At 43.3% G+C, this 26,711-nt stretch overlaps 1 long non-coding RNA gene across 1 annotated transcript in view; it reads left to right on the top strand.

Moving 5' to 3' along the window:
* The first annotated feature begins 334 nt into the window (after nt 1-334).
* Nucleotides 335-26,711, top strand: part of LOC306660664 — a 67,453-nt gene continuing 41,076 nt past the window's right edge. The window contains exons 1-2 of the long non-coding RNA XR_013763704.1: nt 335-465; nt 2,008-2,155. This is a non-coding gene — a long non-coding RNA (uncharacterized lncRNA). The remainder of the gene's footprint in view (nt 466-2,007; nt 2,156-26,711) is intronic.

Genomic DNA, 26,711 nt, shown 5'->3' with positions numbered 1-26,711 from the left:
CACGGTCTTTTTGTTCTCTACTCCAAAGTCTGCTCTGTAAGATCTTCTGGTTCCAAGGCTCCATGCCAAGGGCTTGGAAGTCATTTCTGAAAATTTTCACTCTCCTGAAAATGTGTTCTCTAGTGAAGTCTCCAGTGACAGATGGTCCATGGTGAGTCTTTTCTGCCCAGGGAGAATCCCAAGAGGCGTAGAAGGGAAACGTTCACCTTGGTGAGGAGCTCGTTGGTGGGCAGAGGGGTGCAGCGCCTTTGCTTCCTTCCTTGGAGAGCACTTCAGACGAGGGCTGTGCCCCACTCAATGGTTTCCCAGGGTGCTTCACGCAGTCCACACAGGGAGCTAGGTGTGGTAAGTGGGTGCAGCGTTCAGAGTTCCAGGTTGCTGACACAGGGAAGGCCCTTATGTCCACGTCGCTGCACAACTGTGCACACTGTGCAGGCACTTGTGTGTCATTTTCAGTCTTCTGAGGTGAGTGACAACTTTGCCTGGGATGGGTTTTTGATTTAGGTATAATTTACATGTGTTTGTTTAAAATTCTGCAGTCCAGATTGTGTTGGGAATCTCAGAGGGCGATTTTCAGTAGTGAAATGTGGTACTTCATGGTGGTGACATTGAGAAAAGCTGACCCTGGATGGGTTCCTCATTTTCAGCAGCAGTAGGGTGGCTACACATTCATTGGCAGAATTCATTGGAAAATTGCAGAATTTCTTGGACCTTTGCTTCTGGAAGAAGTCAGATTTAGAGATCTCTAGAGGGAGTAAGGTTCTGAAAATCAATTTACTTATTTTGAGGTGGTTACATCTTTGATATGTGCGTCCTGGGTGGAGGTGGACCAGGGCAGATGGCAGAACAGGGGAGCAGTGTGTTTATCCTTGGGATGGACTCTGCTCTTTCCTCTTCCCCCCGAGAACCTTCCAGCAGCAGGTCTGATCTGAGGGCTGAGTGTAGAAAATGCGTGAATGTGTCATGCTGGCCGGACGTTTCTCTACTGTCTTTATGAGAACCCATGAAGCCGTAGAGCTCTTCTTTTTATGGAGACTTTTCAGAAGAGCTCTAGGCAGCCTTGGGCCATGTGTGAAAGGAGAATGGTCAACAGAGGCCATGGCTACAGCTTCCCTTTCTCATCTCTTCCTTGGGGAAAGTCCCACTGGGTCAATCTGTTTCCTCTCCTGGCCTCCTATGGCTTCTCAGCTGACCGTGGCTGCTCATGTCCACAGGTTCTTAGTTGGGTCCTCCAGTGGTTTTAGGTCACGTGTGCTTCTCTGGAATTGTGTAGCTAAAGTGTGTGCGAGAGTGTACATGTGTGCACGTGTGCTTGCTCATGCGCACAGTTCCTGGGGGAGGCCAGAGGCCAGACAGCTGTTCTCAAAGGATTCCAGGATCCCAGGAGGGCTCATGATTACTTCTTCCTGTGTCTGCGCAGCTTGGTTCCTTCAGTGTGATTAGATGAATGCTTCATACAGCCTGGTAACCTGAACACGGGCTGTGCAATAGCTTGGGTGTGTCCCCCAAACACGTGTCGGAAACACGGTCTCCAGCATTGGGTGGTGACCTGATGGGAGCCGCTAGTCATGAGGCTCCACTCTCCTGAGTGCACTGAAGCTGTTGTCTTGGGAACAGGTCCGTATTGTTGGAGTGGGTTCCTTAGGAAAGGATGTGCTCCTCCCCTCTTGCTCACTCTCAGTCTTTCCCCTTTGTCATATGATGATGCAGCAAGCAGGCCCTTGCCAAGGGCCAACCTTCCATCTTGGACTTCCAGGCTCCAGAACCATGAGCCAGTAAATTTCAGCTAATTAAACATTATGCAGTCTTTGGTAGTCCTTTACAGCACAAGAAGCAGACTGAGACTGATAAGGGACTCATGTCTTCTGCAGTCCTGCATGTAAAATGACTTACACAGGGTGTACAGGACAGTGGGGAGGTCGGGGCTGCAGGCAATATGGAAAGAGGTGGCTTTAATTAAGTCACATTTATTTAATTCAGTCACAAGACATACATTCTGCTCAACAGTATAATCACCTGCTGGCTCGTGGGTGCTGGGTTGCTACCTACGACACCTCCTGCTTCTTGGGAAGAGGAAAGAAAGTTTGCCTCCTTCTCATCTTCACCTTCTGCTTCTGTGTTAGAGAGTCACAGCCTTGGTTGAGCCAAGAGTCTGGTAGGTGCACTTTATAAGGATGAAGTCTCTTCAAAGTGTCCCCCTGAATCCAGAGCAAGTCACAGGAATGCCAAGGTGGCCTGCTGGCCATACCCAGCCAGCCTAGTTGGCCTCTTCAGTGTGCTCTGGGCTGCTCCTCTTCTCTCACTGAGCTCCAGAGCTGGTTCCTCTCCTGGGTGCACCTGGTTCTTTTCCACATTACTCTTCCTTCGTGCCTTTCCTCACCTGTAAACCCTGATCCTCACTCTGCTGGCTGATCCTACCCAAACCCTTAGGCTTTGTGAGCATTTTATAGGCTGGCTTTGCTTGCTGGACTCTGAGCTTCGTGGGAGCCAGGGTGGGTGGACATTTCCGCTGCAGTCGCCATTGCAGTGCCTGACACATATGCTCAGCTCGATTTCCTCCAATATAAGATGGACACTCTGAGGACCATGGGCCGCTCCTGGGGCTTTCTGGGTGGTACAGCCTGGTGTAGTCCCCATGTCCCTAGGTTGGATTCTCGACTCTGTATGTTTCTAATCCTGAGGACTGCCTGGGTCAGGACTCACCGGTCCTCACAGGAGACTGTGATGAGCCAGAAGGCTAACTTTTGAACTGATGATGGAGCCACCTCTTGCCCAAGGCCAGAGTGCATAGGTCAGCACCCCCACCACGGCGTTTTCTCAATAGACATTGATCTACCCAAAGACGATGCTCAGAAGCCTGTGGGAATATGGGAGAAGAAGGAAGCATGGTCAGACACCTGTGTGTCACTGAGGGGTCCCAACAGTCATGGGAACTGAACTCCTGAGCACGTCAGGGGGATACCATTCTTCCCAACAGTATCAGAAACAACCTGACAAATTACTGATCCTTTCTCAAGACTCCAGGCTAACTATTGCCTAGGAATTTAAGTTACCTTTCCTCTGAAGAAATGAAAAAGGACAGGATTCAATAACTACTAAGTACTCACTTCCATGGCCAGGACTTTGCTGGGTGTCTGTCTTTCTGCTTCCAACAGAGACATTGGGTTGTGTGAAGGGATTTCTGTAGACAGCTCACCTCACCTAATGTGCATTTCAATGAACTTTCAGAGGGTGAACTTACCTTGACCTTCTGATTTTAGTCCCGTGCAATGAGTACCGTATTATTAACAATTACTAAGTGACTGTTGATGGGTTTACAAGTCCTTTGAAAACACTAGGTATCCTAGTCTATTTGGATGTCTATAACAAAATATCTTAGACCTGGAAGTTTATAAAGAACATAACTTTATTTCTCAAAGTTATGAAGGCTGGGCAGTCCAACATAAAGGTGCCAGCAAATTCTGGTTCTGGTGGGCGCCTGCTTCTTGGTTCAGAGGTGGCATCCTGCTTATCCTCATGGGTGGGCGCAGCAAGGGCGCTCCCTGGGACCTCCTTCATCAGGGAGCTCACCCTCTGACCTGTTCACCTCCCCAACGCCCCAGCCCACCACACCATCACTACAGAGGCTAGCTTTTCAGCCTACAAATTTTGGGGGGACACATACATTCAGACCATAGCACTCTGCTCCTTCGACTACCGCCTGTAATTCTACCTGGCGCCTGAAGAGGGGGAGCAAGAGTGCGACATCGTTCAGTTTTGGCACGAGTTAACTTGAGATAAATGTTCTAGTTGGTACGGAAACAAAGGCAAACAAATCACAGCTCACAGTAGAGGAGAGGTAGAGTGAACACTCCAGAAACCAAGCCACGTTCTTTTAGAATTGACACAGCACCAGCCTTCAACATTCCATGTAACTATGAGAAAAAAGAATATGCTTCTATCTTTTTAGCTCACATAAAAACACTTTGGATGGATTTTTCTAGGATTGTGAAGCAGCTTAAAATGGATGTTACTTAAAGTAACCTCATTGATTTTCTGTCGGGGACCCCATTTAGGCAACCAAAATATTGCCGTGTTTGCATTCTGATGAGAGTGTAAGTATTACTCATATTTAGAACTTCGGAAGATGCAGTTACGGGGGAAATCAACAAGAGTAATTTTTTTTCTTTCTAAACCCTGACTTAAACATAAGAATGCAAACCTCAGTGTAGGGGACGATGACCACATTCCATTTGTCAGCATTGATGAGGCTCGTCAGCCGACACTGGGAGTCTTGCTCCAAGGGCCGCAGCCCTGCAGTGCCACAGGGGCTACAGCACACACACTTTGTGCTCGTGACAACACAAAGTCCAGTGTCTGCCTTTAGGTAACTGCCTTTTCCCATCACACGGAAAAGTGTGAGCAGAGGTGGGATAGGCTGAAAAAGCAACTCTTTGTTGTCGTTCTCGTTAATATTTCATGTGATTCCATATGTCAAGATAAGAAGCTGATAAGTCAATGTCCGACAGACGTGCTGGTTTTAACAGATGGCTGAGCATCTAATTTACGTAGTTAGTGGCCAGAAGAACCCCTCCAACACTTCAGATGTCAGGTTCTTAATCCCTGCAAGCTGTGTTATGCTATCGGGAAAAGCATCTTCGCAGGTGCGATTAATTTAAGGATCTTGATGGGGACTTGCATTAGTCAGGGTTCTCAAGAGGAACAGAATCAACAGGAAGTATGATTATAAAAAGGGGATTTATTAGATTGGCTTACAAGACCAGAAGCTAGATAGTCCACAATGGCCGTCTGCAGAGCTGGAAGAACCAGCAACTGTGCACTTCAAGATGCAGAAGCCCCAGAAGAAGAAAGATCAACAGTGCTACGCGAGTCCAAGACCAAGGCTTCTGGAATCTCCCTGGAGAACCACTGGCAGAGTCCGCTTTGGAAGACTGAAGAAGCCAGAGTCTGATATCCTCAAGACAATTGAAGCAGCAATCAAGAACCCTTTCAAGAAGAGCTGAGCTTGCATCTGCCTCTGCTTCCTTGTTCTACCAGCTTTTATTCCATCCAAGCCACCATCCTATTGGGTGGTGCTGCCCACACATAGGGAGGGTCTCCACTTCAGTTCACTGTCCTACATGCCAATCATTCCTAGACACGCCCTCATGGACACACCTAGGAGCCTCTTAATCATTGGCATCTCTTAATCCAATCAAGCTGACGATCCAAATTAACCATTATAGAGATGATCCTGGATTTTCCAAGTGGGCTGTAAACTGCCATTAGAAATGTCCCCAGAAGAGACTTCCAGACCCATGGAAGACGAGGCGATGCAGCAGAGCTTCTAAAGTGCTGCTGACCCACAAGCCAGAGGAGATGTGTCAGTCCCTCCCGGCAGGATGGGGCAAGCGTGGGCACTCCCGTGGGGCCGCCCAGGGAGCGTGCTCTTCAGAGGCCTTGATTTTAGCTCAGGAGTACTGACTTAGGACTTCAGGCCTCCAGAACTACGTGACAATATACCTCTGTTGTTTACGTCACTGCATTTGTGGCATTTGTGCAGTGACTACAGGAAGCTCACACAACAAGTGTGGTATGCACTAAATAAATGCTTTAGCACTTAAAACCTAAATGTGTGTCTTTGGTTGATGAGGGGAAGCTTGGGTTCCCTCTGTGTTCTGCTTCTAACAGCTAACTCCCTTCTACTCTCCGAGCTCCAGCTCCCATTTGCTTGGAGGAGCGCCAACACCAGCAAACTTACAGACCTTGCCACAAACTCTGCAGGATCAGGTTTATCTTTCTGTCTTTGGCAAAAGGAGGTGTCTGCTGTATTACTCCCTAGATGCTCTCCTCTGGGCATTTTTGCTCAGAATATTTGCATCTTGGCTTTGTCCTCACACCATGGTGGCTTGCTGGCTCCATACTCCTTGACATAATATTCAGTTCCAATTTTAGTTCTGTTCAGCTGAGAGGACTCATGAGCCACCGAGACCAGGGGAAATAACACTAGAATTCAATTACCACGTAGGACTGCCTGATGGTTTCCACAAAGTCCCAGGGTGAATGTGCTTTGGAGTTGTTTTAAGCACCCTGTTTGGATACAAACACTTTCACGACACCCAGGGGGACACCAACCTTTTCCACAGATTAAAATAGCTATATGCATTTTAGCTTCCAAAGGGCAACTTTTATTTTTTTACCAAAGTAAGGACCTTGGGTGCAACTCAGGGGTAGAGGCTCGCCTGGACTGCACAGTCCTGGGCCCCATCCCTGGTACTGGAAGGAACACAACAAAAACAGCAAGAAAGAAAAGTACAGGACATGATTAAAACATAAAGTAGGGCACATGGCAGGGGAAACACCTCTAAGGAACTTGTGTCTTTGCTTAAAACAGAGACAGAATTAAAGAGCCAAGTTGTCCGAGTTAATCCATTACAACCTTAGATTCTGCCACAGTTCTGCAGTACTACATGACTTAGTGGTTCTGGAGAGGCTATGAAACCAACTTCCGTTCTGATAACACAGAGTCATTGTGTTTTTATGACTCTATAGCTGACAATAAAAGGAGAAAGGATAACAATTTTCAAAACGTGGGTAGATTTGGAGAACTCTGGGTGGGAAGGCATAGTTCATATAGATGGGCCATCGACAGCGTGAAGATAGCACTTAGGGAACTTACGTGCTCCATAAAATACAACTTAGAGGTGGTTGTGTGTGAATTTCCTCTCAACTGAAGTTCTCCAAATTTATAGACTGAGGTGTATTACATGGATTCAGTCTCCTTAACCTGATTGCTCTGGTGTTTTTGGATGCACTTTAAGGTCTTATGAAAATGATACTATCTTTTAAAAATGATTTCACATTAGCTCATGGATAATTTCAAACATCTATTGAGAACATTTGGAAGAAAATCATAAAAAATGAAAACATGCTTTATTAACAAATGAAGTGTGCTGTCAGGGCTCAATGTCTATTGGAAGAGAGGCAGCTGGTCATATTTCATGCCCAGAATGAATTCATCACCTACGGTCTGCAGAAAAAATTCTTCCATCATATCCCAACTTTATAATTAAGTACAATTGTATTTAATGAAATTTATTTAAGTCTCATTTCTAGTACAATATTGTGATATTTAGTTTTTATTCAATTCAATATGACTTTGACTGTTTTGAATTTATGCAAATAGTCAAGCTTTCAGAACTTATAAGGGTATTTTCCATTTTTGAATACTTATATGGACCTGCCTCTACACATTTCTAGATATTTGTAAGTTTCAGTCATTCAATTAATTAGTGCTTACCTATTAGCTGACTTTGAATGGCTTTTTCACATGGCTCATTTATTCCATGGAGGCTGTCCATCTTGAAGTTTGGGTTACTTATATCTTACTTGTCTCTTGTTGAATCTTGCTTACTATAGTATATCTTCATTCAGTTCCTTATATCTGCAAAACAGACAGCAAATCACTTACATAATAATGGAAGACATTAAGAAGAGATCAAAGTTCCTGGAAGCACTACTCATATTTCTCCTTGAGTCACATTATGGAGATTTTCTAACATGGGAGGAATTCACCTACTAAAAATTCCTCATCCTGAAGTGATACACACATGTATAAGCTCCTCATCAAGTGCCCTCTGGCCTCAGATATTGGGTCAGTGTTTAGATTTCCATCTTGTATGTTGATAGATGCAATATGCTGTTTCCTACAATATCACCCATCTATCAACAAGCTGGCAATAGAGAATTATTTGTTAGTTAATCAAACTGTGGTATAAGATTAAGTTTTTTCCAACAATGTTCATCTCTTGATTAGTATAAAAAATGCCAGAATAAACATTTCAATGGAAATGGCATAGGATGGTAGTTTGAATTATATGTGAAAGTTAAAAATTAATTCTTAAAAAAATACAGTCGAGATGAAATCTTCTTCCTCCTGGGAGCTGCAAGGTAAAATAATCTCAAATCTTCAGAATAAATTGCTCTGCACAGAGGCAGAGAAATGATAAATTATTAGAAGAGAAGGAACAGGGAGGTAGCCGCCAACTTATGTAGATAAAGAAGACTGCTTAAAGATGAAACTAAACGAATATTTTGAGCCATCATGAGATAAACATATCATTAGCCATCTCCCATTGGTGCTTGAATTGCTTGGTTTTTATGAGACAATTGGAAAGGATTATTTTAAAGTTTCAAAGTTAACTGAAAGGAATTAACTGAGGGCATAATATATCTTAGGGTTTCATCGTTAGCAGGCCTTTGGCTAGAGAATGTGGGGTGCTAAATTAGTTTCATTGACTTCCTGATTCTGATGGATATGTGGCTATAGAGTCTCATTAACGTATGTGGCTAACAGATGTTCCTCAAGCTGTCTGCAGCATAGGCACAGATGGGCTGGATATGTGGCCTGACAACAAGACAATAGATGGATTTTTTTCTCTAAGACTCATTCGCATTGAGTAGAGAAATACAATTGGCCAACAAATGCCAGAAAGTTCCCAGCAGGGAAGGCTGAAGTTCAGCGGTGGGAAGAGTTAAATTCAACAAATGTTGCTTAAGAAGACTGTGTAAAGGTGAAACTCCGTTAAAGACACGAGTTTAAAATCTCCAGCTTGTGAGAAGATGCTTACAGGTCCAGAGTGCAGCTGGATGAGCGGGATAGCATGGGTGTTCTGTTGCACACTAGGATAACTGTGGTTCACTGCAACTCCTGGAGCGCTTCAAAGAGCCAGTAGAGAGGATTTCAAATATTCCCAGCACAGAGAAATGATAACTTCCCAGGTAATAGATATGACAATTATCCTAATCTGATCATCACACAGTGTCTACATGTATTTAAATGCCACACCGTACCCCATAAATATGTCAATTAAAAGTTAAAAAATGTGAAAAAAAAAGATGAAACTTAGTCTAATGCTAGGCTAAGAATTTAGTCCCATTTGTAAACAGAATCCATCAGAATTTTTTGAGCAGGAAAATAATTAGTCTGATGCTCAGGAAGTTGCTTGGGTGGCAAGATGGTAGGGTACTGAAGTGAGCAGATAGCAGCCAGGACGGTCTATATAAAGCCACAAAGTCATTGCTCTGCCTCACGTCAGCAGCAATGGACACTGAGTGTGGGTAGTGGCCCTGGGAAAGGTTTAAAAAAAAAAAGAGTGGTGAGTGAGAGCCATTTTACTGTGATTCAGGAATAAAAACTGTTAATTAACTTTAAGAAATACTGGAATAAATCAGAAAATGTCTATCTTTTTCGCACAGCTGTCCCTTTATTTTTCTTTATTAAGAAAGCTTAACTTACTTTGATATGTTTATAAGAAATGCAAGGGTAGGGAGAACTGTTCATATGATGACATTTGAAACATTAGGGTTCTTTAATTTTAAAATGTGATGGAGTTTATTATTTAAATCCTACAGCTGCAAGGTTCTGAGCTCTTGTGTTTCTGAGTTCTAGATCCATGCAGTAGTCACTGACCATGTAAAACAGAAGGCTAGTGTCGTGGGAAATGAGGGTCAGGACACTGAGATCTGGAAGCCACGGCCCAGAGGGTTCATTCCTAAAGTCTAAAGCCCGAGCACAGCAGAGCTTTTATTTTTATACATAAGCAAGTTGTGGGTGTATCGGGGTAAGGGACTTGGTGCGATTCTATTGGAGGGTGCATCTACATTCCTGGTATGGGGTACGTACAAGCTTGTCAACCGCCTAGGTGTTCTCAGTCCACACAGCTTAGGGGCTGTACTGCCCTAAGCCCAAAGGGGGATTGCTCTGTCTCCTTGCCTTGTCTCGTTGCTTCTGCTGCTGTGCTCATCGCTGACAGGTTCCCGTTAGCCACAGCAAGCCTCCCGCATGGCAGTAAGATCTGCTGTGCTGGCGGGTAAAAGCCTAGCCTGTCATCTCCGGAGCTGCTGATGTTCCTCTTCTGCTCTACCACAGCAGAGAAGACACTGGCGGAGGGTGTTCTCGTTCAAGGGGGTCAACTGATGGAGCCCCTTTGTCGGTTGTAAAGCACTCAGAGATGATCTTCTCATCTTGGCCATTCTCTCCTCTTCCCCTTCCTCAGGGCTGAAGAACAAGATCATCTAAGCAGATGATATCTCCGTGTGCAGGGAGTTAACAGGAAAAGGACCCACTGAAGAGAGGGCTGGGTGTATTGGGGGCTGCCATTTGTGGACATGGGGCAGGAGAAAGAAAGACAAATGGAGAGAGAGACAGAGACAGAGAGAGAGAGAGAGAGAGAGAGATTGAGATGTCAGTACTCGAGCCACAGGAGGGTCCATCTGCATGTTCCCGAGCTGACAACTAGCCATCTGCAGAGCATGTCAGGGAAGTTACATTTCTTCTTTCGGTAGGAATACCAGGATCATATGGGAGGACTTGTACTACTGGTGTGTTTGTCCAGAGATGCAGGCCCTCATGGTCCCTTGTGACTGTCACCGCCCTGTGACACGTGCCTGCATCCCTGTTGCTGCCGTCTCCTCTTGGGGAGCTGGTGGTAGCCTGCAGCCCTCTCTCACAGGAGCCACTTGAGTGGTTTACATGCAGCTTGCTAGACAAGTGATCCTGGACAAGTAACGTAAATTCTGTGGTTCACTTTTTCCTGTAAAAGAGGGATGCACATGTTAGCCATCCGGGGAGACAGTCCACACAGAGTGCTTAGCTCAGAGCCTGTTGCTAAAGAAGCTCTAATTAAGCTTAGTGTGCCTGCCCTTATCACCTACATTTTCCACGATAGGAACTGGATCAAATTCATGTATTAGTATATTGCTTTAACCCTTAGAACGACACGTTGAATGTGTCTTAATGACTAATTGCACATATTTAGTTGATATCATCAACTTCTTTTGTGGCAAAATTCTTGATGCTTAAGTTCTCAAATGATTGCATGACCGGACAGATACAACTTTTACCCTCAGATATTTTATATGGTCATTTCCATCGACTTTGGAATTGAAAGATCCTACTAAGTCGTCATTTGAAGGATCCTGTGAGTATAAGAATTGCAGAATGATGTAAAATAAGGACAAAGAAATAATCTAGGTGACACTTGGAAAATGCAATGTGTTCTTTTCTAATATACATATCATGGCAGGTTTAAACTTTGAACTTATGATCAGAGCTCGATGCCCTCTGATGCAGTCTATTCAATTTTTGAGGGAGAAAATACTATGGTCAAATGGATCATGAAGTGACATCCAATTTCCCACCCCCAGCCTGTGTTGATTGACTAGTCATGAGTGCTCAGGTGCAGACTCTTCAAAGTAAGGAGTGAAAGTACACATACACCTGGCTTATTGTTGTGGTTAAGTTGCAGAAGAACAAACCATTTTGGGTAGCATCTTAGAGTTGCTGATGCCACAGATATTAAGCCCATAGGCAAGAGCAAGAATGATAAGAACTATCTTGCTCTTATATCTGAGCCAAGAAAACAGGACTTGCTGCCATTAATGGTGTAATGAATTCAAAGCTGTTCGTTGGGACCTTTTACAAACTCGATATTTCCCTTCCCATGCATAGTTCGTGAACTGGAAAACCTCTTTGTAGAAACATTATCTGGACTGATTTTCTTTTCAAGCTGGCTTTGACTTCCAAGCTCAGTTCCCCCCTGACTGCACACTAGACAATTCTGCAGGGGACATTTGGACACCACGATCTTGTGACGTCCTGCTCTCGGTCTGCCACTACTTCCTCCCCTTTCCCTCCCCCAGTGCAGAGTCCCTTTCCCACGTCTTCAGCCTCAGCATCCGGGTCCTCTGTGTGCCTGACCTGATCTTTCCCAGTCTCAGGGTGACTCCCTTCCCAGTGGCGCCTCCTGCAGGCGCTGCTCTCTCCTCTGACGGCTGTCAGCTCCATGCCCACTCTGCTTCTGCTCCCTGCATCTGTCCATATCTATTCCATCCTCCTAGCAAGCTAGTCGTCACGCACAGAATGAAATCAGCTCTGATGCTTCCTTCTGCTGCAGCAGGGGCTTGTGAGGATGTGTCTGAGTGGCAAGTTCAGAGATGCCATGGTCCCTGGGGATTTTCTCTATTCTAATGTCCCAGAGAAGACTGTTTGAGGCTCAGTGCTCATGTCTACCCGGGACCTTGGGGATACTAAGATGGCTCACCTGGCATTTTGCCAGCAGTGGGGCCTTAGGACTGAGATGATGGGGAATGATGGTCAGGCACTTGAGATTCAGGGGTTAAAAATGGGTTGGTGTATGCTACGGTCCCCGGCAATTGGCAATGGTTGGTAAGAGATAGCAGAAACAATCAGGGAACAGGCCTGGCCATTTGCAGCAAGAACATGTAGGGCTCTTCCAGGCCATTCTGAAGACGTGTCAAATTCCTTCAAAGAAGACTGAAGCGAAAACCTCGGGTGGCCCTGGGGACTCTGCAGCCCCTAACTGCAAAGAATACTTGTCTCCATCTTCAAGGCACAGGCCACCAGAGAAGCAGTGAGTGACAGCAGGTGGTCGGGATGAGGAAGAGTGAGTCCCTCGAGGGCTGCTGGTAAAGAAGCAGCAATCCACGGAGCAGCAGAAGCCAGACCAGTGACGCCAGCAGCTCGCGAGGGAAGGAGCAGGGGACACACTGGTGGGGGCGGGGGGAGCAGAATGAGAGAGGTGTGTGTGTGTACCCTTGGGTGTGCCTGTGTGAGTGCAGAGGAGCTGAAGGAATCCAGAAAGCTGCACCCTGGAGCCCAGGTTAAGCACCACGGTGAACTGGCCTGGCCCCCACATGCCCCGAAGGCTGGGGTACTGAGATTGAGTGGAACTGTGAGGTAATAAAGCTGCAGTCTTGTCTGTCAGAAATGAAAACAGATTTAGATTCTTCTTGTTCCTTGCTCATATGCAATCTTACATAATCAGCTGTGCTTCAGAAGCCACTGATTAATCTTCAGTCTCCTATGTGTTCAGAGATCCCAGGTCAGCCAGGCCCTCAGAGTTGCCATGGGCTGCTGGGAGACACTCTCTCCTGGGCCGTTGCACTTACTTGCTGGAGGAGGATTGCCTCAGAGGAGATTCACAAGGCCTGAAAGCATCTCAACTCTTCAGCCATGAAGCGAGAAGTGTACACCGGTGTCTCCTAACAATGGAAGCTTGGCGTCATCTCTGGGTCTTTTTTATAGTTAAGATACTGCATTTCTGTCTTTGTTCTGGAATCTTAAAAAATATTCCACTAGCTATGAAGGTAGATTTCAAACAAGTCCACTAATAGTTTGATAAGGAGAAATATGACTAATGAAACAGGTTGACAAAGGGCTACTGTGAAAGGAGAGAGCCGCACACCATGTGGCTGTGACCGTCTCTCGGATGGGTGACAACATATGGTGGAGGGGTCATAGCGACCCATGCTTTACGTAGGATACTCATGGGCCCTTGGGAGAAGCAAAACAGAATGGAGCCACTAGGTGAGAATTCATTGTAAAGCCCCCTGTAAATATAGATGCTGCTGTGATGACATGTCTATTAAAATAATTGCAGAATTTCTAGGCACCACACGAGCTTTCAATCAGATGAAGTGAAGATACAGTAAGTGGACTTCACAGGGGATGCAAATTTTGAAAATGTAGTGAAGCTTATGGTTTGGGAATTTTGGATATTTTAAATATAAAAGTGTTACATGTTAGGTAAGTAAAATGCTCACTAATAAAACAGGATAGAGAAAAAAAAATGGGTGGAGAGGAATCTGTGTCCTGAGCAAGAGGCATGCTCTCCTTGGCTTTGCAAAGCATGATGGTAGAATGAAGCTTCCTGCCAGACAAACACTCCTGTGCTATAATTATCAACAAAAATCTCAGAACCGAGAGAATTCCCCCTTCAACCTCTAGAATTCCCCCTTCTGTTTTTACAGACCAACTCTTTTTTAAAAATCTGAAGTGGTCACTTCCTTTCCCTAGGCCCACCACGCTTCGCCTTCTCTCAAGCTTGGTGAAGACACTGCGCTTCCCCGATCATCTACCTCTTCTGCACCAAGAGGTCAGGGTAGTGGGGATTCCAGCTGGACTCTGCTGAGTGCATTGTTTTCAAAAAAGAGAGAGAGAGATGTAGAAGTCTTTCTGTGGTCACTACGTGACGTCCACTACCAGGGTTTCTACTTGGTACACCATATTACCCAGCACGCAGGACTCTAGTTCTTCCTCGATGTTCTCTCCTCTGGCACGGCAGAAAGAAATGCCAGGGCAAGTCACCTAGGCAGTGCTGTGGCCATCCCACCAGGAGCCTGCTGGGAAGCGGGAACTTCAGAGCTACTGCTTACTCCCTGCCTGCATCTTGCAAGCTCATCAGCCTTCCTTTTTAATTTGGTCTGGTCTCTTCAATGTTTTGAAGTCATGACCCCACACAAACCCCTTCCTTCCAGTTTCTTCTGAATTTGCATTTTCTTTCTTGAACCCTAAAAAGAAGCTCTATTTGTTTTTATTTTCTTTGTTTTTGGGTTTTTTTTTGTTGTTGTTGTTTTTGTTTTGTTTTTTTGATTCAAAAAGATCCTTTCCAGTGGCTTGATTTGCATGGGCTAGCGTGCAGATGGACTTTCTGTAACCAGGAGCTCGCTCCAGAGTGATTTGTGCCTTTCAGTTCCTGCAGGCCTGGGTCCTGGCCAGTGTCAGAGCAGCGTCTTAAAGGGCTGGAAGCAGACGGGGCGGGAGAAGAGGGCACTCACCCACGGAACTGCTAGTTCTCATTGTATGGGGGCAGCAGGTGCGTGTCAAGGATTTAGATATTTATTTTTTTCTCCTTTCAAATGAGCTCAGGAAAGATTGCAGGGGACTGTGAGAGCTACACGCAGACCTATTCAAGAGTAAGGCGAAAACAGATGCATTGCATGCAGGGAGGAGTCGGAAGCCACTGGAATGTGCACTTTATTTGGAAACATCACCTTTAACATGCATCATTAGCAAAATGAAAGTCATTTTCCTGGGGATTGGTGGGGTGGGCCCACAGCCCTATTAGTCCCCGCAGCACAGACCAGCGGTGGGTGCCCTCGGCCTCCCTCCTGCACTTGGTGGTGATCACCAGTTGGCAAAGACCCCGTGGATGTCCAAGTTGAAAGAGACCTTTGGTTACCCGTCCTATGGCTATGGACGATGAATTCGCAAGCTGGCTCTTTGATCTGTCACCGCAGGTGTGTGCCCTTGGTGCGGAGGGCTTGGTGGCTTGCTAGGCAGAGGCCAAGCCCTAAATTAAAATGCTCACTGTGTTCCAGGCCATCAAGTCCCTCCTGGCTAGCTTTGGATCCTGTTTATGGAGCACTATCGAATGCCCAGCTGATGACTTTAATCATGTCGTCATTCAGTCTTCACCCCAGTCAGCCAAGTTTCAAGCTAATTGAAAGACAGCACCTGTCCCAAAGTGGGGCCTCTGATTCTTCACGTTGAATTCCGTCTGTTCCCTCCACGTGGGGTCCATTTTACTCTATCTCTGTATCAGATGAAATCAAGCCACTTGCCTTGTCTTTTTGTACCGGGCGTATTAAAAGGCAGTGATTCACAGAATGCTTCACCATTTCCTCAGATTAGTTCAAACTATAAAGGTAAAGATAAAAATTCTTACAAACGCCTTCTTCCTGTCTCATCTTGGTTAGAATCTAATTAGAATGCTTACGATACATTTCATAATTCAGCCTTCTTTTTACTTTTAACTTTGCTAAGCTTTTCTTTTTCGGCGGGGTGGTGTTATCAGGGATTGAACTCAGGGGCACTTGACTGCTGAGCCACATCCCCAGCACTATTTTGTATTTTATTTAGAGATGGGGTCTCACTGAGTAGCTTAGCACCTTGTTTTTGCTGTGGCTGGTTTTGAACTCGTGATCCTCCAGCCTCAGCCTCCATGGCTGCTGGGATTACAGGCGTGCACCACTGCACCTGCCGCTAAGCTTTTTGTTTCTGGTGGTGGTTTTACCACAGTGTTTTGCTGAAGCATTCCATTCTTACCTTGATGTCATAAATGTATTTTTCTATATTTATACCTAGAGATAGTCAGATGTTTTAACCTTGAAGATCTTTAATGACAGGAGTTACATTGTATATGGTGTGAAGAGAAAAATCCCTATCTCAAAAGGCAATGCCGGATTCTTTAACAAACAAACCTTCAAATCTTGGTGGTCTAATTCAATAAACTTCAACTCTATCAAGTAAGTCCAAGAAGAATGTTTTGGATTGGCAGGGGCCTGTCCTCTAAGACAAGGCTCAGAGCCTGGGGCTCCTTCTGCATGGCAGCTCGGCCAGCTGCACAGGACATCGAGGTGTTTGGAGGAGTGGGAGAGCCACGGGCCTTGCAGTGAGTTCTTAGCTCTGCCCGAGTTCCACCAGCCAGGCGTCAGGCATGAGGCCACATCCAGGTGCTCTGGAGCCCAGGTGGTGTTTAGCCATGGTTCGTGGAGACCAGAGAAGAAGTTGTGTGAACAGCTACTGCACCCCACTGCAGTTTGTTAAAATGTTTACCCATAAAGATAGCAAATGTCCCATGACTTAAAAAAAACAAAAAAACCCTCTGAGTTGTCAATCATATACCAAGTTCTTTTATATACCTGGGTTTAATTTTTGATGCTCTGTTTGGTTCCATTTGTCTATTTTGCTCTATATTTGTTTTGTTAACATAATTTTATATTTAATTTTTAATATTGGAAAGGTAAATCTCAGCACTTCCATTCAGAGTACATGCCTTCCATGCCTAGAGAATTATAAAGATGTCAGAACTGAAGCCAGGGTCATCTTGCTTCTGTGGTTTTGGGTTAGGTTTTCTGAGCTTAGGTTTGGTTTTCTGTAGGATCTGTGCACATTCTTGGCACAATCTGTTTCTACACGTCTTTGTTCCAGGCAAGGAGGGCTTCCCTTGGAGGATGAACCCCATTTCATGACTAACAACTATACTACTCTTTGCTCAATTTCAAAAGGTGTCAAACTTGCCTCTAGTAGTGCTTTGTTATACCTTTAAGTGTGGACAGAATGTTGTAAAACCACAGGAAAGCAAAATTTTCATAAAGTTTAGGTGTTTCTGCTTTTTAGACTCCTTAATAATACATGGAAGACATACTGGGGGAAAATCAAATTCTCATGCCATATCTTTAGGTATGATTATGGATGCAATCACATGTATGCATAGGTTTAAATCATTTAGGAACAAAAATACTTCCTAATTTGCTTCTTTTCAATGTATAATAAATATGTAAGTATGAACAATTTCCCTAAGGAAGGCTTCCTGCACAAGTGGTCTAAGATATACCAACCACGAGGAGCCTGAGGTTCTCAGCATAGGGAGAGGGTGCTACTCCCCCTTCTGTGAGGACAGAAGGCAGGTGAAGAAGCAGTGCAGGCCTGGGCAATGCACAGAGCTGGAGGGGGTCCACTTCCTCTCTCCTTGCCTTTTCTAGAACTGTAACTGGCCAGCACACGTTCCCTTAGCACACAGGGGCTGCTCCATTCCCAGCATTCGGACAGCCTGCTTTCCTGCCCTGATCACACTCCTGTGCTCTTTCACCTCCCCATGGGTCCTTCCTGGACAGGCTAAGCCTTGGGATGCACAGGGCATGCTCGCTGGCCCTGAGCTGCTGAGGGAGGCAGGGTGCCCCATTCCCGGGCAGGCAGTGGGGTAGCCACCTTTGAGCCGTAATGGCAGCTACTTGCTCTCTAACTGGTGAGCGTGGTACTTTGCACATATATTTCTAATATGGAAAATACTTCAAAAATTATGCCTGTGCTGAACACAGACAGGCCTTTTCCTTGTCACTGTTCCCTAACCAATGTGGCATGACCCCTGTTTCCATAGTATTTGCACTGTCATAGGGACTGTAAGTAATCTAGAGATGATTTAGAGAACATGGGAGGAGCAGCTTGGGTTATATGTCAACACAGGTCATTTTGCATAAGGGGCTTTGAAACAAGGTACTGTAGGTACTGAGGACGTACCTACCAGTTGCTCACCTTAGTGAGGTGACGCAAACACACGTACTTGACAATTCAAAGACTGCTCACTTAGCTCCTGCCCTAGGTGAGGAGTTTGCCGAGTGCTGGGTTTCAGGGTTGGTGCTCACTGTGGCTAGAACGGATGTGGTCCTGGCTCTGACAGAGCTTGTGTTGCGCTGGAGAAAGGCTGACACACACACGCACTGGAAGGTGTATACAGGGAGAGCGTGGAGGACCGTAGAGGGGTCCTGGGCCAGGGGAACCTCTCAGGAAAGGGTTGCATGGGAAGCGAAGGCAGAGCTCTGGGGTAGGCAGAGGCTCGGGCAGGGACGGGGCACAGGTGCATAGAGTGCCTGAACAGGTGCACCGTGGTTCAAGAGCTGAGGCTGACAGGAAGGCAGACCCCAAGTGAGGGTGGAGACGTGACAAGAGCCAGGTGATGCAGGGACATAAAGGATGGTATGAGCTTGAGATTTCTTTCTGTTTGGAGAAGCTATGATGAGAACAGATTAGCAAAACAGCAGCAGATGCGGGTGAGTCACTGTGTCGTGAGGCAACTGACAGCTCTGGGCTTGAGGAGGAGGAGGAGGTTGGGACAGAGCAGAGGGACAGGTGTTAGGGGACAGAGCTGCTCCTGTCTCATAAGATGAGGCTGATTCGGGTATGGGAGGTGAGGCGGGAGGTGTCATGGACGACTCAGAAAAGGAGCTTGCTTGTCCAACAGTGCAGCAAAGTGAAAACACAGCTCAGGGAACCAGAGCTCCAGAAATGAAATCTGTTTACTGCAAAGCGACCCAATAAAAGAATAATGACCTTCTTGCTGAAGTCAGGGAATAGAAAACAATTCTCTTTTTTATTGAGATTTTGTGAAGCAAGAAACGGTGGCAGAGGCTGAAAGGAAATACCAAGAAACCTCCAACCAACTCTGATGTTGTCAACAACAGAATCCCATTCTCTACTGCCCTTTCTCTTTCGAGATGTAATTAATTATAAACAGGTACGGGATTGCACGTCCATGTAGGCAGCTTAAGAAATAAAATGTGACGGACAGAACAGGACATTGCAATTATCGCCTGCCTCTCAGAGCCCTAGAGGATGAACCCCCAAGTGACTTTTGTCTTGGGAATGTTTGAAAAATTATCCTGAGGCAAGTCATTTAGAACTTTCCATTTTAAATAATCTTAAGATAAAGACACATTCAGAACATCAATCTATGTAATTTAAAACAGTCTTATAGGAGGACATAGGAATATAAAGAGTTTGAAGAATCATACACGAAAGCATGCATGAATACTAAATAGAGGTTGGTGGTTATCTCCGGGCAGTTGGGGACCTCTGTGGGATAGGGACAACTGACTCCGGCTGCCACGTCTTTTATAAAATCAGTAATGACAGAGAGACCAAAATGTTCACAGCCAGTGAATCCCAGGTCGTAAGACTCTGAGACGGTGCCAGTCACACCATAGTATTTTCTGCACATTTGAAATATTTCATGGATAAATGTTTAGAAACCAAGATGGGGTTTTCTGTTCCTTAGCGCGTGACAATGGAAACTCACGGCCTGTGAAGGCAAGGGGTGGCCTCTGCCCTGCTTTCTAACTCGCCATTGGCTTTTCTTACATTGTGATGCTTTTATCTTCGTTTCTACATTTCTATTTAAAAAAATGGAACACCAAGGCTAACGAAATGATTCTGTGAAATATCTGCTGCTGTAAATGGCTGATTTCACAAGACGGACGCTGGTAATGACAAGTCACAGGACTTAGTGTCGAGAGGCTGCTTTACTCTCTTCCATGGTTGAAGCGAATAGCAGAGCGCCTGAAGCTGGAGTACTGGTTCTGATTTACCATCGCACACACAGTAGCTGTATCAGGGTGGGCAAAGCAAGTGACTTCCATTAAACTCAAGGTCCTTAGCTATAAAAAAAGAAAAGAGGGCAAGAGAATGTTCTCTGTGTTGCGATCTGGCTTTTCTTTCCAGAATTGTTTGACTAATTTTTCTTATGATACTACTTCACCTCTTCACAATGACACAATCCAACAGCCCACCAGCACCTGGTAAATTTCGTTTTCCCTTGTTAGATACTTGTAATGGGCATGTGACATTTATATGAAAACAGACAAACCATAAATGAACAGTTTGATCACATGTACAAAGTGAGCCCGGGAATGTAGCGGTGTTTGGTCAGGCACTGACCTGCTGCCTGGGTCACTCCTGTGACTTCTAACACTGCGGATTATCTGCCTGTAGGATGCTGTACAGATCAAGTGCCCCGGGTGTGTCTGGGATTCTTTTCCTCATTGGTGTGTTGGGAGAATCGTCCGGAGGTTGCCATGGTAATTTGCACTTGCTTAGTACAACATAACAGAGATTGGCAAAGGTTTATTGCATGATTTATCTGTCCACCCTGTTTTGATGAACATTGAGCTGCTTCCCACTTTGAACTGTAAGGCAGTACTAATATGAGTATTTTTGCACCTGTCTTAGTGGATACATGTACACATTTCTATGTCCTTAGGACGATAATTAGTGTATCATAGGACATGCGTATGCTCAACTTTGATTGATACTGTCAAACAATTTGACAAGTTATGCAATCAATGCATGAGATTGACTCATTTTGTCACTTAGGTAGGTATGATTTTCATTTTCATTTTCATGACAACTAACAAAAGTTAAGTATTTTTCTTATGCTTGTTGGGAATTTACATTTGCTTTTGTGATGTACCTATTTGAATATTTTGCCTATTTCTCTATTGGTTTGTTTGCCTATTTTATTGACTTGAGGAACTCTTTACATACCATGAATACACATTCTTTGACAAATACACATACTACATATATCTTCTTTCATCTCTGGCTTGCATTTTAATTTTCTTGAAGATGTTTGCTGACAGAATTTCTTGATTTTAATATGGTCCAATTTATCCTTTATAATCAACACATTTTGGATTATCTTTAGGAATCTTTCTTATTTTAAAGTTATAATGAAAATGCATCTTACCCCTGGAGAGGAAGCCAAGGAAACCTTCCAAGTTACCTGGCAGGCAAACTAGTGACTTCATGGAAAGAATCAAGAGGTCTGGATGCAGGGTGCTTGCTTTTGCCTTTTGTCATTTTTCAGGATGTGAGAAAAGGATGAAAGAGTGGGCACTTCAAGTTTCCCTTCATGAAGTAGGATGCCAGAAACTTCACTTAGGCCAGCTGTCCTCATTAGCTGTGAAAGTCCAACTGGGATAAATGGACATCATAATTTTGAAGGAGAGAACTTGTTGCACATTTTGGAAAGCATCTTGGTGGGATACATTTAGGTGGGTTGTACTTTCAGGTGCAAATATCTTTGTGAGCATCTAGTTTTAATATTTAAAAACTTGGAGAATAAAGTGTTGGCATTGTGGTACCAGATAGCTCACCAAACAGGAGTGTTTATTTCTTCTCCTTCTTCACATTTTTATTTTTGAAATAAAAAAAAATATGCATTTCTTGCAGTGTTTAGCACTGGAATCAGAATCTGAAATATGTAAGGAAGAGGGAAAGAAACTGAAGACAAAATCCAAGCCCACCAAAGAATCCACAACACATACTAGGGAGGAGGATGCCGCCATAAGTTAATGTTCTCCAATAACCTCAGAATAACCCAGTAGCAAAGGTAGATTTGAGTCCTACAGGAAGGCAGTCAGAAAATTAGGGGGGGAAAAGGACTCTCCCCACCTTCCAGATTCCCTTTCCTCTTCTGGTAGAGAAATTAAATACAGTATTAACTTTTCACTTTTAATGGAGACATTTTTATTGTCTGTGATTCAAGGTTGCTAGATATAGGATAAACTTACAAAAGTGGATTACAGTTTCTATTTTCTAGCAACTTTTAGAAAACTGTATAAAATAAAACATGCCATCTAACTGTCTTAGCCATATATAGAAAAATTTAAAACTTCAAAAATCTTGGAAGACATATAATATTTTGTAACGGAAGGATTCCTTATGATGAATGTATTATTTATCCTCAAATAATTCCATCAATTGAATGTAATGCCAATCTAAACTGTGACAAGTTTTTTTCTTTAAACAGAACTTGAAAAGGAGTGTTTTTTTTTTTTAATGGAAGAACAAAAAAGTAAAAATAGCTGAGAAAAATGGGGATCCTTATTTTTATACGGAAAGGTTTATTATAAAGTTATAGTAATTAAAGCAGTATGAGGTAGATGCCGAAATTGACAAGCAGGCCAGCGGCAAATGATTGAAAAGCCAATATATCTACTCATACATATATGCAGGTATCAAGGCTCATATGGCCTGGGGCACTACCAGCCTCATAAAAAACCTCAAGATCCATCCCAAATGAGCTTTAAATAGTTCATTTAAACTTGGAAGTCCAAGATTAACTTGGCAGAAAATATTGAAGAATAACTTTTCATCAGTATTTCTTAAATAAAAGACAAAAACATGAATGATAGAGAAAAAAGAATTGATCCTCTCAATTATATTACAAAAAAGAAATAACCAACTTCTTATTGAGAACATGAGAAAGTGAAGGGAGATGTGTTACACGGAAAGATGTTTGTGGCACATATTCTAGACAAACATTTGCAGTCAGAAAAAAAACCCGTTACACGTCAATTATGACAAAGTTAATTTCAATAACAGACATCCAAGAACTATAACAAGGCAATGCACCGAGGAAGAAATCAAAGACCCACAAATGTGTGGGGATTGTCAAGCTTATGGGTAACCAGGGAATGACAAGAGAGAAAATCCGGAAAGTTGGCAAGTATTTAAAGTCTGATAATATCAAGTGTTGGCAAGAAGGAAGCACTAAGAACATTTAAATTTAGCTAGTGGGGGTATGTCTTGGCACAAGCACTATTTTGAACTAATGAAGTTAAAAATGCAAATACAGTACTGTAAAAGAATTCAACTCCTAGGTAAAGGTACAGGTGCAAAAATGTTTAGAACAACTTTATTTATTTTTTTATTGTAAACAAATGGGATACATGTTGTTTCTATGTTTGTACATGGCGTAAAGGCATACCATTTGTGTATTCATAAATTTACATAGAGCAATGTTGTTTGATTCATTCTGTTATTTTTTCCCTTCCCCCCACCCCTCTCACCCCTCTTTTCCCTCTATACAGTGCTTCCTTCCTCCATACTTGCCCCCCTCCCTAACCCTAACTCTAACCCTAACACTAACCCTTCCCTCCCCCCCATTATGTGTCATCCTCCACTTAGCGATATCATTCGTCCTTTGGCTTTTTGAGATTGGCTTATCTCACTTAGCATGATATTCTCCAATTTCATCCATTTGCCTGCAAATGCCATAATTTTATCATTCTTTATGGCTGAGTAATATTCCATTGTATATATATACCACAGTTTCTTTATCCACTCATCAATTGAAGGGCATCTGGGTTGATTCCACAGTCTGGCTACTGTGAATTGAGCAGCTATGAACATTGATGTGGCTGTATCTCTGTAGTGTGCTGATTTTAAGTCCTTTGGGTATAGGCCGAGGAGTGGGATAGCTGGGTCAAATGGAGGGTCCATTCCAAGTTTTCTAAGGAATCTCCACACTGCTTTCCAGAGTGGCTGCACTAATTTGCAGCCCCACCAGCAATGTATGAGTGTACCTTTCTCCCCACATCCTCGCCAACACCTGTTGTTGCTCGTATTCTTGATAATTGCCATTCTAATTGGGGTGAGATGGAATCTTAGGGTGGTTTTGATTTGCATTTCTCTTATTACTAGAGATGTTGAACATTTTTCCATATGTTTGTTGATTGCTTGTAGATCTTCTTCTGTGAAGTGTCTATTCATTTCCTTAGCCCATTTGTCGACTGGATTATTTGACTTCTTGGAGTAGAGTTTTTTGAGTTCTTTATAGATTCTGGAGATTAGTACTCTATCTGAAGTATGATTGGCAAAGACTTTCTCCCACTCTGTAGGCTCTTTCTTCGCATTGCTGATAGTTTCCTTTGCTGAGAGAAAGCTTTTTAGTTTGAATCTATCCCAGTGATTGATTCTTGCTTTTATTTCTTGTGCTATGGGAGTTCTGTTAAGGAAGTCTGGTCCTAAGCCGACATGTTGAAGATCTGGACCTACTTTTTTTTCTATAATCTGCAGGGTCTCTGGTCTGATTCCGAGGTCCTTAATCCATTTTGAGTTTAGTTTCGTGCATGGTGAGAGATATGGGTTTAGTTTCATTCTGTTGCATATGGATTTCCAATTCTCCCAGCACCATTTGTTGAAGAGGCTATCTTTTCTCCATTGCATATTTTTGGCACCTTTGTCTAGTATGAGAAAATTGTATTTATTTGGGTTTGTGTCTGTGTCCTCTATTCTGTACCATTGATCTACCTTTCTATTTTGGTACCAATACCATGCTGTTTTTGTTACTATTGCTTTGTAGTAGAGTTGAAGATCTGGTATTGCAATACCCCCTGTTTCACTCTTCCTGCTAAGGATTGCTTTAGCTATTCTGGGTTTCTTATTCTTCCAGATGAATTTCATAATTGCTTGCTCTATTTCTGTAAGGTATGTCATTGGGATTTTAATTGGAACTGCATTGAATTTGTATAGCACTTTAGGTAGTATGGCCATTTTGACAATATTAATTCTCCCTATCCAAGAACATGGAAGATCTTTCCATCTTCTAAGGTGTTCTTTAATTTCTTTCTTTAGTGTTGTATAGTTCTCATTGTAGAGGTCTTTCGCCTCTTTTGTGAGATTGATTCCCAAGTATTTTGTTTTTTTTTTTTTCTTTTGAGGTTATTGTGAATGGGGTAGTTTTCCTAATTTCTCTTTCTGAAGATTCATCACTTATGTATAAAAATGCGTTGGATTTATGAGCATTGATCTTGTAACCTGCTACTTTACTGAATTCACTTATGAGTTCTAAGAGTTTTCTGGTGGAATTTCCAGGTAGAACAACTTTATGATTATAGAAACGCTGAAACAGTTAAATTTCCATCATCAACAAAATGGATCAACAATTGGGGCAGATCATAGGGTGGATTAAGGTGGGGCAAAGAAAATAAATGTGTTTGAATTAAATGTGTTAACAGTGTCCAGTGAGAATAAAGAAATTGCAGGACATAATTTTGGATTCTTAGAGCTGACAGTAGGTTGTTAGGTAGGATAGAGTCTTATTTGTTGTTAAATATTGAAATGCTTCTTTATGACAAGTGCTGAGCTCACTTATTCTCTTGTCACAACAGCTGGGTTGGTTCCTCTCCTGGCACTCTCTTAACTTGTAGATGACCTGGCAGCTTTAGAAATAATGCTTGGACTACCAAAGCTTTGGAGTATGCCATGGAGTCGCCATCTATTTAGATTATCACCCCACTTGGGAACATGCTTAAAAATATCCAAACATATGTGCAGACAGGCATGTACTGACATACATAGGATGCTACACAGAAGTGCATGAGAACCAAGAACACTGATGTCAGGAAATAGGAGACTGTGGAGGGAGGGGACCAAGGGTGAGAGCCACGTGATTAACTTGGATGATAGGAACGGGCACTGGTTACATTGCATGATGGCTGTACCTTTCTGAATGTCTGAATTAATATCATACTTTTATTTGTCACATAAAAGAACTAGCATATTCCAAGTCCTAGAAACTATATTCTATTCGTATTCCAAGCTTAAACAAAAGATTTTCCTCATTTATGTCCTTTGTTGTCAATTAGAACCTAAAGAAACAGCCAAACTTCATCTATCAATCACCTTTCATCCATCTACCTAATAATTACTGAATAGTACTCAAAGAAATCCATTGAGGGCAGAAAGAGTACATTAGAAATTTGTTGATATTTATATTAACCCTGTATACTACTTTATTTTCATGAGACAAAATAGTCACTGAAGATGTACATTTCAAAATTCTTATTTTCAGAACATCATGGCGTCAGGACATATTAAAATACAGAATTCAGAAAATGTCAAAGTCACATCAATGTGGGGGACTTTAAATACACCTGTCTCAGCAATTGGCCAAGCAGAAATCCAATAGAGCAAAGATAAAAGAACTTAATAGAGGCGACATTTACAAAAACGTGGGGAAACCTCAATGGATACCACGCATTTGCTGCCAGCACGTCAACTTTGAAGCATTATGGAATTAGAATGAGCAAGGGAAGCTGAAGGGCTCCGACAGCAGCCTCGTCCCAGAGTCCATGGGGGTTAGAAGGCAGGTGGTTGCTGCACACGGAGGAGTCTCTGACGGCTCCCTAGGCATCCTGGGTGAGAATGGTGTGCCTCCTGCCGACATTTTTATTCTCATTTATGAGACTGAGATCAGGAACATCAAAGCAGGGCTATTCACAGTTGAGGCTTTGCCCTCTGTTATTGCAAAAAACAATAGTTAAAACAAAAATGGATAAGATTTCTTCTAACATTTTACATTGAAAAAACGTGAGGAAGATATTTGTTAATACCATCATAGTGAATAAGTTAAACATTCGGCATTCAGCTAAAACACATTTAGGGAAAACATTGAGAAATACAACACAGTAAATGAAGAATTAAATCAAAGAAATTCGTGAATATAGAAGCAAAACCTAGTAAATTAAAAATTAAGTAACATTAGACTTATTTCATAAAACACAACCAAAAAGTAAGTTTATACTTTTAAAAGTAAACAGAATGGATGAATATTAATTAATAGATAATCCTTTCAAGTCTGTTAAAAATACCTTTACAAATGTAAAGCAAATGTAATTGTACAGTTTGTAGATTTGCAATATCACAGGACAGATTACAAAAAGCGCATAATAAGCGCATGGATAGTGGTCATAGCTGTAAGGAGTCACTCATCGGTAATGTGGACTGGCTGCTGCTGTGCGTGCCC

The sequence above is a fragment of the Sciurus vulgaris genome, assembly GCF_902686455.1.
Source record: "Sciurus vulgaris genome assembly, chromosome: 5".
Classification (NCBI taxonomy): Eukaryota; Metazoa; Chordata; class Mammalia; order Rodentia; family Sciuridae; genus Sciurus; species Sciurus vulgaris.
This window is presented reverse-complemented; position numbering and strand designations above follow the sequence as displayed.